The sequence below is a fragment of the Metopolophium dirhodum genome, chromosome 1 (assembly GCF_019925205.1).
Source record: "Metopolophium dirhodum isolate CAU chromosome 1, ASM1992520v1, whole genome shotgun sequence".
Lineage (NCBI taxonomy): Eukaryota > Metazoa > Arthropoda > Insecta > Hemiptera > Aphididae > Metopolophium > Metopolophium dirhodum.
In genome coordinates, this window is record NC_083560.1 from 7,212,847 (window position 1) to 7,224,049 (window position 11,203).

At 28.0% G+C, this 11,203-nt stretch overlaps 1 long non-coding RNA gene across 1 annotated transcript; it reads left to right on the forward strand.

Annotated features, from left to right (window-relative positions):
- The first annotated feature begins 3,989 nt into the window (after nt 1-3,989).
- Nucleotides 3,990-5,308, forward strand: LOC132936919 (uncharacterized). Its single transcript, XR_009663557.1, has 3 exons — nt 3,990-4,544; nt 4,695-4,816; nt 4,880-5,308. It is a non-coding gene; the product is annotated as an uncharacterized LOC132936919 (long non-coding RNA).
- The last annotated feature ends 5,895 nt before the right edge of the window (nt 5,309-11,203 follow it).

An 11,203-nucleotide genomic window follows, 5' to 3' on the forward strand; every position in this document is an offset into this window, starting at 1 on the left:
ATTATCGCGTTCGATCGCTGACCGTGGTTGGCGACGGTCGACCAGGCGCGGATCTAGAACATATTTACGGGGGGGGGGGGGAGGGGGGCATCTTATAAAATTTCGGCCTAAGTCTGATAAAAACATTGTACATACCATGTAAGCTAATAGACAAATATTATTATTTAAATCCCAGTTTATCAGTACAATAAAATATATAAAATTATTAGATAATTAATAATAAATGATCACAGAACAAAATCCTTTCGTCTTTTAAATAATTAGATAAGTAATATAAATTGTTTAATTAATAATGATACGTAATATATAATAAATAATAATTAATAATAAAATATAATAAATATTAAAAAATGATCACAGAACAAAATCCATTCGTCTTTTAGATTTTATGCAAATTCGTCAATTATTACTTCTTCATAGTCAATACTAATATCTCTATAACAATTAAGTAATGCAAGTCCATTTAAGCGTTCTTCGGATATTCTTGATGGCATCTAAGTTTTTAGTCGGCGAAGAGAAGAAAAATTTCGTTCCGCAGTTGCTGACGTGGCTGGTAATGTCAGGAGTATAAGAAAACAATTATAAATAATTGGAAAAGTTTCGGAATCACATCATGGCGAATCACGGCGAACGATGAAAACAGACACGGCCGAAACGCTATCGGCAAAACAATACATTTTATCGGCTACCGAAAATAGATATAATCAGTGGTGCATTGGTAAATATATTTATGGGTATACGCACCAATAAAATATTATGTATGTAACCTAAACGATTAAATTATATCATCGTATATATTATATAACGTTATTGCAGTTCAATTAGTACATAGTTTTTAACATTATTTTATTAATTTTTGTATAATGTAACAATAAAAAATAAAACAAAATCAACTCGAATGTCAAAAAAATTAAAATTATAATAACATTATTATTATAGGTACAATCTATAGAATTTTCCACAAAGATTTTTTGAATTCAATATTGGGTTTACTAAATTGAACTTAAAGTCTTAAAATACATTAAACACAACGCATATTGTTATATAACTTATATTCAATACCTACTTCAATTGATAAATAATTCATTAATACATAAATTCATTAATACGAATAACGTTTTTTTCCTATATGAAATATTAAATAAATTTTAAATCTTATTTGGTTTTCTGATTATTTTGGAAGCGTATACCCGTAAAATAAGATTTTACATTGGGTATACGCCGAAAATCGAAAATCTTCTGATGGGTATACGGCGTATACCTGTACCAATACACCACTGGATATAATAGAAAATCTACCAGTCTACGGGGGGGGGGCATGGCCCCTTGCCCCCCCCCCCCCCCCGCGCCCCTTGGATCCGCGCCTGCGGTCGACGTCGGTGTTTGCTTGTCACTCAAAATCCGTCGCATATTATCGTTATTTCGTCGTGATCCGTCGTACAAACGTCGTGCGGAGGTGTTGTACCGGACACGACCGTCACGTCCGCGTCGCCGTTCGGTACAAGGTCATCAGCTCGTTACCGCGGTTACCACCACGGAATAGAGATAATTAATACTGATAGTGTCTGATACCACCCCAAGATATATCTTAACTCGTGATACCACCAGCTAATCCGTAATCGTTGGGTAGCCTCTTGTGTTTAATTGTTTCTCCGGTTTCTTGTTTTTGTTTTCGTTAACCGTTTTTCGCGTCCGTGACGTCCTGCGTGTGACGACTGCGTTCCGTCGGTGTTCGTTTTCTCCATTCGCGTTGTCACTTGTCTACATTTTACCTTAAATTAACGGCGGTCGCAACGTCCGGTGAACCTCTCGTCACGCAATTCGGACGCGCGTCGTCGCAGGTGTTTGTTATTTTTTTTGCCCGCCAACGACGGGATTCACGTAACACGTCATCGTTACATTTTGTTTACAACGCTCAAATAATTGTCTGCCTACTTTTATGTTTCCCTGGGACATTCATCACAAGTAATTATTCGTTTGTTCGTTTTGTTTATCAATTATATCGATATTATTACAATTAATACAATTAATGTTATTACTGCTTCACAGACTGTTTGTACGACGGATTTTGAATGACAAGCAAACCGGCGCCAACGGTCAACGATCGCTTATAGTATATTGTTCCTGATTTTGGATGTAATAGGCGTTAAGAGGACATGATACCCACATGACGTGTTGTCTCCGTTGTACAAGTGCGTAACATAGCAAATTTACTCTCAGCAAATCACGCTTAGCTCTGTTAACTTATGAAATCTTAAGGCTCGGTCAAATAGAGAGCGTGCTGCCATGGTCTACGGGTGCGCTAACCGCGACGGGCAGCAGTCGGTTGGCAGACCGCTTTCTGTTTGACTGAGCCTTAAAGGTAAGATTATTATCTAGACAGCCTCTTGGGCTTTTTATCATATTTTAATTTTTAAGCGAGTTATGAGTACCTACTCTAAGACGTACAAATTACAATTTTAAAATACTCTTATCTCACTTTAAAATTAAAACATAATGAAACGCCCATGATGTTGCCTAGATAATAAACTTAAGTTAAAATTTTATAAGAGGTCAATTAACTCTAGTTTTTAAACTAACGGTGCTACACCTGTTCTGCTGAGCGTAGAATTTGCTATGTTACGCACTAGTAAGACGGAGACAACACATGCTGGTATCACGTCCTTTTAATCATAATATAAAAGCGTCCGGTGCCAATGTAATTTTATACCCAAAAATACGCTCTGCGGGAATAATTGTCCTGTTCTGTAGAATCAACCATACTTGATAGGTAATTTATTTTTTATCTTTAGGGTAATATTCTACAGGCCGCATCGAACTCCATTTTCAATATTGAATATTTTGATCTTAAACTTTATATGTCCTAAAAAATAATTGTAATACAATTTTAATGATAATTTTTTACAAATTATATTATACCATTGTTTATATTATACCATTGTTTAGGCGTTGTCATGACCAGTGCGACAGTGGATAACACGTTATTAACCAGTACAAAAGGCCATACCACAGGACTGGACAATCAGTTGCGTTGCCGTATTCGTTGTGTGTGCACCACGGTTAAAGCACTGTTTGCGTGCGTTTATGTTACCATTTTGTACCTACTGCACAGGCAAGTTGAGTTTAGTTTGTCACCGTCACTTCAACGTCGCTCCACTGTCATTTTGTCACCAGCATCACGGAGCAACATCAAAGCTGCCATACCCGCTCCGGTTTTTATGACCCATTATTATTGTTATTTGAATTATTATTATTGTTGCTAAATTAAGAGCCCTACGCCGGCCGGCACAATTGTGCCCCAGAATTAATTGTTTTATAAGTCTGCAAATAGTCGGCTGTTACCCGGCATAACACTCACACCATTAGTTTTATTTCAAGAGTTACCTAACATATTATACAGTCCACAATTACCGTAGTTTAACACACATAACATAGCAAATTGTACACTCAGCTTTGTTAGTTTTAAAATCATAGTGAAAATGATAAAACCTGATAAAATTTAAAGGTAAGATTATCATTTAGTGAACCTCCTAGGTTTTTTTGTAGATTTTAATTTTGAAGTTAGTTATGAGTATTTTAAAATGCACCAACAATTTACAATTTTAAAATACTTATAACCGTTTTAAAATTAAAATATTTAAAAAAACTGTATGAAGTTCACTAGATAATATTTTTACTTTTAAATTTTATAAGAGGTCAATTGACTCTAATTTTAAACTAATAGATCTAAATGTGGTCTATTGAGCGTACAAATCGCTATGTTAATTATAATAAAATGAAATATCTAAATTTAAAAATTAATATTATATTGGATAAGTAATAAGTATATGTACAGTATATTATAAATAAATTATAAGTATTGTACATACCTATGCAGTACCCACTTGTAATTCTAAATCAATAGTGTAAGCACCAGTGTTGGACAAATTACTATTGAAAAGTAACAAAATTACAATAGGTACCTTCTTGTTAAGTAAATTAAATATTTTCATTACCATATTGACTAGGTATGTCAAATCTACTAATTCTACTTGTGTGCACCAGTAGCAGTATTTTAGCTATAAAAAGTGTCAAATAATATTATTATTTACGCTAAGTTTCCTTATAAATCATAATTCATTTTATTTTTGATTCCGAGTTTCTACTAATAACATCAATTCCTGGGAAATGAATAATATTTTTTATTATTATTTAAAACTTGAAAACAAAAATTAAAATAGTTGATTTTTAATTTTATTTTCGTATATCCTAATTCCTAACCCCCTAAATGTTGTCTTACATTTTATATTCATAACTTATTTTAGCCTGGAGCACTCCGGTATGTCACAAATGAATCTACACGAAGCCAAGATTAGCCCAGGAGTTCCATTTTTCTCAAAAATGTATCAAAGTAAGAAGTTTCTAGTGATTCCCTATAATAATTTTATGTTTGTTACCAGTAGACGTTTTGACGATAAACTATAATTCAACCAGCATGATCAATGGAATAATGATTGAATTCAGTGACTTCGTTTTATGGTACAAATACATTGACAAAATGCATGGTACGCACCGCAATTCAACCACAGTATTTTTGTTGATCTTTTTCGTTTTTGACTTGCCATGTTTTATTGTCATTTCATTATAGAAATACACAATTTTAATTTGATCTCTTAATTTATATACATTTAATTATATTAAATATTTTATTTAAGATAAAGCAACAGCAGAAACGACTTTATAGATGTCAAGTATGTTCTAAATTAATTGTCCAATTAATTGCCTTGATCACATTGCGAAAGACCATAATCAGCCACCTCAATCAACCTCGAATGGAGTAAATGAAAAACTAAATATTTTAATAAATCTTCATGTCCTAATTATTTTATTATATTTTTAGGAAAGAGAAACTGAAGATTCTTGTCCGGTTACAACTAGAGTTATGAAACCGGAACCATCCACGATTCAAGAAAATATTCAGCAAGGGAGTCTCCTATAGATGAGGACAAAAATCAACAGGATTACAACAAAGGCACTGTCAATACAGATATGATGTTGAATGGCAACGTCTTCGCTCAAGGATCTGCAGATGTTAAAAAAAGAAGAAACTCCATACAGTGATAAAAAAAGTCTATGTAGTTTATGTTAGCCACATTCTATAATGATAATCCTTCAAACAGTGGGGGTTAGTTAAAACAAAGCTTAAGTTGTATAAAACTTAATTAATAGTTAGTAATCAATTTTATTTTTATAAGCTCCAGTTTTATAATTTAAAATTTCCCTTGAGGTTTTTTTTATATTTTCTTGTCAATATCTTTTAAGTGGCATAAATTAGGAGACTGTATTATTAATTATAATATTAGAAATTAAACCACTATTTTTTTTATATAAAAATTTTTTAGATGAGGAATATATTTAAAAGTGACACTTAAACAATTTGAGCGATTTTGGAACAGTTCTATTTATTGTTTTTTTTAAATTATACAATAACAGATAGTAAGATTTAAATTAAATTAACATAATGCAATGTTTAAAAAAGTTGCCTAACGGTAGTTAGTTTCTACTTACACAAAAGTAATTTATTGTTTTATATCAGTGATCTTCGAGGTGATCTTATAATATATTTTAACCATTTACCTAAGTAATAATAATATTCAATTCCCAATCATACTTGTGTTAAAGGCATTTTACAAACATCTAAATATAAATAAATTGTTGTCATAGTTTTTGTTAAGTCAATAATTATGACAACTTACATACTTTGCATACTGTAAAATATAAAAGTGAAATTCTATAATAGCTATTAAACATACATATATATTTATTAGTTGTTTTACTTTGTGCTATGAAAGAATGCATTCACTGTATTGTGCTTTCAAATGATTTACTCGAGCAGCTGCAAGGCCAATTTTCCTCTTCCAAGCCATCACCAGTTTCCGTATACATTGCAAATGTAACAAATACGCTATTACGCATGAAGGCAGTCAAATAGAGTGAGAATTATAGTTGTATTCTCTCATGGCGCAAAGTATGGTCATTTTTAATTTTGTTCATTATTTTTAAGCTATTACATCTTAAATTTGGAAGTTAAATATTAAATTACAATATTCAAATCATGAATCCAAAATTTGATATAGTTTCAATAATTTTATTTTAGTTTTTTAGTATACAAATTTTAAACTAAATATTAACCAGTCGTTGGTATCACTATGCAAAGTCCTGCCATTGGTATTGAGTGAGCGCTCACCTTTTTGTTTTTTCATCATTATTGATTATATAATGAACATAAAATATTGAAACCAACAAAAAATTATTCATAGTTAAATCTTTTAAAAAAAATGTTCTTACGATTTTCTTGATTATTAATTGTTAACCACTAAAAATAAATTTATAATTGTTTATACATAATTATATAACAGTATAATCACTATTATTCATCTTGGCTCCTTAAAAATAATAGGTCTGAGTTTACGAAAAAGTATTTGGTTGATCTATTGAGGGAGTATAACGCTCAATTTATGGTTATTGACAACATTGCATGTCGTATCTAATCAAGAATTATTCATAAAATTATTATATTTGCTAAAGTATATTTAAACATGTATCGATTGAAGGTTTAAATAGTATCAGATGAATCAAGTAATATATAAATAAGTGGCTCTCAAAATACTAACGAGGTGAGCGCCGCACTCACATCGCGACCACTGACGGGTTAAATAACATATATAGGTGTATAATATACACTATCAAACGAAAGTGTCAGTAATGGGTGGCTCTCCTCAAATTCATCAATATGGATAATCTATTTTCCTGAATCATATTTACTTATTGTGCTTTACTGTACAGAAATTATTAAATAATTGTTCATTTATTTAAAATTAATCTGTAGATTTTTAAATTATTATTTTAAATACAAGTTCTTTTAAATATGCATTTTGTCATAGTTTTTAAAGATTGAGCTCAATCAATAATTAAGACAACTTAATTACATCTAAATTTGCAAACTTTAAAAATGTAAAATATAATGTTAATATGATATAAAATTATATTTTATAAATTACAAAATCAATAAACATTTAATAAAATATATATATATCTTATACCTATTTAATAATAGTGGCTAAAATAATTATTTTTTTGTTTCTCAGTTTTAAAATTAATCATTTAATACTAATAATGTTATGGTTATGAGTAGAAATGTTTCAATTACGTTTAAGAGACAAGTTGAGAAATATATTATTATGCATTTATGTCTGAATCTTTGTCATAGTTTTAATAATCTAAGCTTAATTAAGAATTAGGGGGACATAACATTATAAAATTACTATTATAAAATTAAAATATTGTAGTATTATAAGAAAAAAAAATTAAAATATATAATCTCAAAAAAATTAATTGTTTATTAATATCTAGAATTATTAATATTTGTTTATTATTTCCCAAATGTAAATGATAGGTTACTATACTGAAGTGTATTTTCTCAAGTGTACACTGCTATTAGTTTTAAGACAAGTTAACGCATATGAATATGTTCAAATCATTGTCATCATTTTTATAATTTTTGTTAATTTTGATGTTAGTATCCTCAATAATCATTTTCAATTGCAGAAGTCGATATAACTTTTAAGGCAAGTACTGAGTAGTAGTACTTAGTAGACTATAGTATCTTATAAAAAATTATTAAATAATAGTTAATTTATTTAAAATTAATCTGTAGATTTTTAAATTATTATTTTAAATATGCATTTTGTCATAGTTTTTAAAGTTTGAGCTTAATCAATAATTAAGACAACTTAATAACATCTAAATTTTCAAACTTTAAAAATGTAAAATGTAATGTTTATATGATATAAAATTATTTTTTATAAATAACAAAATTAATAAACATTAAATAAAATATATATATATATATATTGCCTATTTAATAATAGTGGCTAAAATTATTATTTTTTGTTTCTCAGTTTTAAAATTAATTATTGAGAAAATTTAAGTTAAAATTAAAATTTAATCATTTAATACTTATAATATTGTTATGAGTAGAAATGTTTGAATTACGTTTTAGAGACAAGTTGAGAAATATATTATTATGCATTTATGTCTGAATCTTTGACATAGTTTTAATAATCTAAGCTTAATCAAGAATTTGGGGGACGTAACATTACATTAAACTATATTTGCATACAGTTGTAAAGTACTAAAATTAAAATATTGTAGTATTATAAGAAAAAAAAAATTAAAGTATATAATCTCAAAAAAATTAATTGTTTATTAATATCTAGAATTAGTAATGTTTGTTTATTGTTTCCATATGTAAATGATAGGTTACTGAAGTTTATTTTCTCAAGTGTACACTGCTATTAGTTTTAAGACAAGTTAAATGCATATAAATATGTCTAAATCTAGTTTCAATAAATTTAGTTTAATCCATGAGTGTTTTAACTTTAAACTATGTTCACATATTGTATTATTGTAAAATAAAAATCTAAATGTAATATGTAAAAAAATGTAAAAATGAAAGGAATAAAATATTAAATCAATTTGTAGGTAGTAATTAATTATTTTTAATATGTTATATGCTAAATTGTTTTAGTTGATATTTTATAATAATATTATATTCACAATTTTGATTTAAACTACTGTTAATATTTTTGAAATTAGTTTATTATCATCTAAATATGCATATAAGTCTTTGTCAAAGTGTATAATCAGTAATTATGTAATTGTTGTAACTTAAATAGATTTTTACATGCTGCAACAAAAAATATTATATGTAAAAAGTAATTCATAATTTGCAATTTTATTATTAATTTATTATTCAGTGTCTGTACGCTATAATATTAGATTTTACATTAATTTTAAGTTCAAATTTAATTTTGTTCAAACTCATAATTATTTGTATTACAATTTCATAAAATCTATAATTTATTAACAGAACTCAATTAGTTAAAATAAATAGTACCTATAGTAATCCTTTAATAGTAACTCGTGGTGTACCGCAAGAAACAGTCCTAGGACCATTATTGTTTATAATATTTATAAATGCCTAAATAAACGCTATATGTTAAATGAATTGGTTTTGTAGACGATACTGTAATATTCATGTCTGATAGTTATATGATGAACAATATTCTAGGGTAAAAATGTATGTAATGTCAAATCATGGTTTGGTATTAACTTATTGGAACTAAATCTAAGTAAAACTAAATATATGCACTTCAGAATTAATATTGCAAATCATATATTAAACATGAGAAAATAATATATGTTCATTCATCTTCCTGTACTTACTCGAACTGCAAAGTATTTGGAGATCATAATTGAATATGTAAATAAATGCATGTAAATTAATAAATATTAATGCGATAATAGGCATTTTAGTATATTACAAATGCGTTGGTAGAAAAAAAACATATTAAAATCATAATATAGTATATAACACCTTTAAGATCATAGCCTATGCCATATATATATTTTAATTTTAGCCAATGGGTAATTAAGGCTGGCGAAAGAGAACCATTTTTATGGCGTTGGATTTAGGAAATATTCTATTTCCATTTATCCATTGTGAGTGATGTGTGACTGTGTGTATAGTGAGTAGTGACTGATCATTAATGTGCTTATAAGTTCCCCGAACACTTAATGCTAAGATTCTTGGAAATCTGTCATGTACCTACTTACGCGCAGACACATGTAACTATATTTTAAGGTCAAAAAAGTTTCAACATGAAAGACCCAAAAGCGGAAGAAAAATTCCGATTTTAATTCCTTATTCTCTTTTCAAAGTTACGTAGGAAACGGATTTTTGAATTTTTCTATTGTTTGATTAGTATAGTACCAATGAAATTTTTCAAAAATCACCTTTACTTGGGTGATAATAAAAAAATAAAAAATCCATTTCCTACATTACCTAGAAAAGAGAATAAAGAATTCAAATATTTTTTTCAAAATTAAAATGGTATAGTATAATTTCTTTTCTTCCGCTTATTAGTTTAAATTCACAAAAAAAAAGACCTGCTTCCAACAGTCTTAATGATTGTGATCTGTATATCAAATTGTGTTACTATACAGTAAAGACATCAGACAATATAGATTCTGAGCAAAGCAATAAATGTATTGATTTTACAATGAAGTGTGTTTTTTTTTTATTTTTTTTTATTTTTGTGTCTGTCATCACCGTTTAGGACAGTAAAAGTGCTTGGATTTTCTTCAACAGTAACTTTTCTGATAGGAAAGTGGATCTAGTTGGTTTTTTTTTTGGGGGGGGGGAGTCAAAAGTAAAATGTTGTCAGTAGTTTTCAAAAGCGAAATAAAAAACAAAAGAAAAATTAAGGAAAAACGGGAATTTTTACGCAAAATCTGTTTTCGAGAAAATCGATTTTGGTTTTTGGTGTAAATCTAAAACAAATGACCGTAAGGACATGAAATTTTGACTGACTGTTTATATTAGCATTTTCTATACACCATACAATTTTGAAAATATTTTGACTCTTTTTGAGCTGTTTACGGACATTGTCAGTTTCAGTTTTTCTTAGTTTTTTTTTCTATAAATATCAATAAAATTTTATTTGTTGATTAAAAAAGCTTGAAAATTTAATAAAAGGCTCCTGAGTTATTGTTTCAAAGGCAGATGAAAAAAATTAAAAATCCTTAGTCACATATTTTATTTATAAGCATTTAAAGTCCAAATTTTGACAAAATACCTACGGAAAAATCACGAAAATTAGCAAATTATTTTGAGTTGAGAATTCATAAAAATTTTTCTTTTTAAATCTAAGATTTGAAAATGTAATATAACATTACTCATAAGTTTGTTTAACTTTATCAAAAAAAAAAATGTCTACAAGAAACTTAAATTAAATTTTTATGAGCGTCTGAAATTTATATTTTTACAACATTTGATATTCACTCGATTTCTCATGTAACAATTTTCTTATTTAATTGTAATTAAAAAACGAATGACTGTAGATACTTGAAAATTTCACTGAATGTTTATATTAGCATTTTCTATACACCATAAAATTTTGAAAATGTTTTGACTCTTTTTGAGCGGTTTACGGACATTGTGAGTTTTCAATTATTTTAATTTTTTTTTCTATAAATATCAATAAATAAAATTTTGTTGGTTAAAAAAGTGTGAAAATTGAATATAAGGCTCCTGATATATCGTTCTAATAGCAGTTGAAAAATATTAAAAATACATAGGCACAATTTTTTTTTATAAGCA